This window comes from Penaeus monodon, unplaced genomic scaffold, assembly GCF_015228065.2.
Source record: "Penaeus monodon isolate SGIC_2016 unplaced genomic scaffold, NSTDA_Pmon_1 PmonScaffold_10032, whole genome shotgun sequence".
NCBI lineage: Eukaryota > Metazoa > Arthropoda > Malacostraca > Decapoda > Penaeidae > Penaeus > Penaeus monodon.
The window spans coordinates 1-2,500 of NW_023638641.1; positions in this window are offsets into that span (position 1 = coordinate 1).

Genomic DNA, 2,500 nt, shown 5'->3' on the forward strand with positions numbered 1-2,500 from the left:
TTTTCCCTCTTTTTTCCTTTCTTTTTTCCCTTTTTCCCCCCCCCTTTTTTTCTTTTTTTTTCTTTTCCCTCTCTCTCTCCCCCCCCCCCCCCCCCCCCCCCCCCACACCGACATAAAAGAATCTCCCCATATAAGAATGAGATAAAAGCTAAAGAGGAGAGAAAAAAAAATGAGGCTTTGGGGGCCCTGAGTGGTTAGATCAGGGGACTAAGACTGTCATGGGGCAATCTGATTCGGGGGGTTTGAGCACCCCCGGGCGCGTTGTTCCCTTTGGGGCAAGGAACTTACCTCGATTGCCTACCTAGCCACGGGGTGGGAAAGACACCGGGTCGTGCGGTCCCGGGCCCGGTGAGGGGAAAAAGTGTTAGCGTCAAGAAGTGCATCCGGCCAAAAAAGATATTCCCAAACCTGGCATGGTGACCCCATACAAGAAAGGGATAAATTTAAAAAAAAAAAAAAAAAATTTATCTACAGTATAGGTTGCGGGGGGGGCCGCGGTGGCCGGATGTTGGAGCGTCAGACCAAGCCGTCAAAAAACGGCAATTGATTTTCGGGGTTCGGTCCCCCCGGCCGGCGTTTTTTTTTCCCCTTTGGGAAAGGGAATTTCACCGATTGCCTGCCAAGCAACCCCAAGTCAGGCCGGAAAATAAGATGGTGACTCGTAAAAACACCGGGCGGAAGGAAGGCAACCACCGCTCAAAATTAAAAGAAAAACATGGAACCCCATGATCGAAAGGCCGGGGGTGGCCAAAGGGTTAGAGCGTGGGCCCAAGAAGGTCCGACGGAAACTGAATTCGGGGGTTCGAGTCACCGACCGCCGCGTTTTTCCCTTTGGGGCAAGGAATTTCACCTTGATTGCCTCCCAAGCCATGGTGGCCAAGCCAGCCCAAGTCAAAGGCGGGTCCAAGCCTGGAAAATAGAGAAAAGGTTCCCAAAAAAAGGTCCACCGGCATCCCGTGGAAGGAAACTGGGACCCTACCATGTATCCCCCAAGGGCATCACAACATAAAACCTACAATTAAGTATCATGCGTGACCACGGCGGCTCAGACATAACCCTACCATTAAGAAAAGATATGATATATTTATATAAAAATTATATTTTATTATAATATATATATATATATTTGATGATTTTTTTTTTTTTTTTTGTTTTAATTTTCCAATGATTATAAGGACAAGCGGGCTACGAGATTCTGTGGGCCCCCTGGCTCGGGAGCTGACCACAGCGAGAATAGCCCCCTTTCCGGGATTTTTGTGGGTCCCAGAAAATGAGGATCTTGGCTCCTGGTCCCACGCCCAAAACCGCATCGGGACTTGCTGTCCCAAAAGTCCAGCGATAAGGTACAGTGACCAAGGGATCGACCACATTCTTGAGCACGCGATAGAGGATCCTCCAAAAACTGCAGGGTTTACCAGAGTGCCGAGTTCTGGGGCCCGACCATAGGTGCTTGTGGCTACCCTGGGGTCCACTTAAAAACCCCCCGCCTCCAGGGGGCCCCCTTTAAAAGGTTTTTCATTGGACAGACTAAGGGGGGAGGAGTGTGCTGTGGGTTCACCATGGTTTTGACCGATTCACAAAACCCCCAGCAACCTGACGAACCCTTTGCTCTGTGGGGTCTTCAAGGCGAACACTCGAGCAGCTAGGATCCATTGGCTCGCCCAAGGAAAAGGCAAATTCCATCCCCCTTTGGAACTCAGGGCCCATAAAGGTTGTAAGGTTCGGTGAATGGGAATCCAAGTCTTGCGCTTTCCCAGGTGGAGGGCTCGGACACTGCTGAGAAGGGAAAAGGGAACTTTCACGGGAAATTTGCGAGGAGGTCAAAGGCCATTTCTTGTAAATGACCTTCACCTTCCTCCCAAGCCCTGAGAAAACTAAACTCAAAGCCTCCTACAGATGACTGCAGCCGATCACGGATGGACGGATCTTCAATATTTTGGGGGTTCGTGGCGTTGGTCTGGTATTTTGAACAGTTGTACCAGGGGGGACCCTCCAAACAGTTAGCTTGGATGCAAGCGATGTCGCAGTGCCTGTGCCGGACCACCCATCAGCGGGAACCCCCACCCCCAAAGAGGTTAGGCTGGTGATTCAAGTGAAGAGTGGGAAAGTGCAGGCATATGGATATCCCTGCTGAACGCTAAAAGGGGGGGGTGAACCATGGGTCGGGGGCCCGCATACAGTCTGATGCCTTTGGGGAGCCTGGTACCATTCTCCCTGACCTGGAGGGCGTGGGATCCCTCTCTGGAAGGGGAAAGGGGATCGTTTGGGGTTGTAGCAATACCGTGACTTACACTGCTCAGCATACCCGGCAAAGGTTCTCGCCCCCATTCTTCTGAAAAAGGTCCCCAACCACCTACTGAGGCTCAAGACAATATTATTGGGCCCGATAGCAACCCATACTGGGACGAAAAATGCGTAAAAAGGGGGTGGGGGTATGCGAATTATTCCCGTTATTCAGGGGTGAGGGAAGGGTGTGCCTTTTTAAAAACTATCAACACTT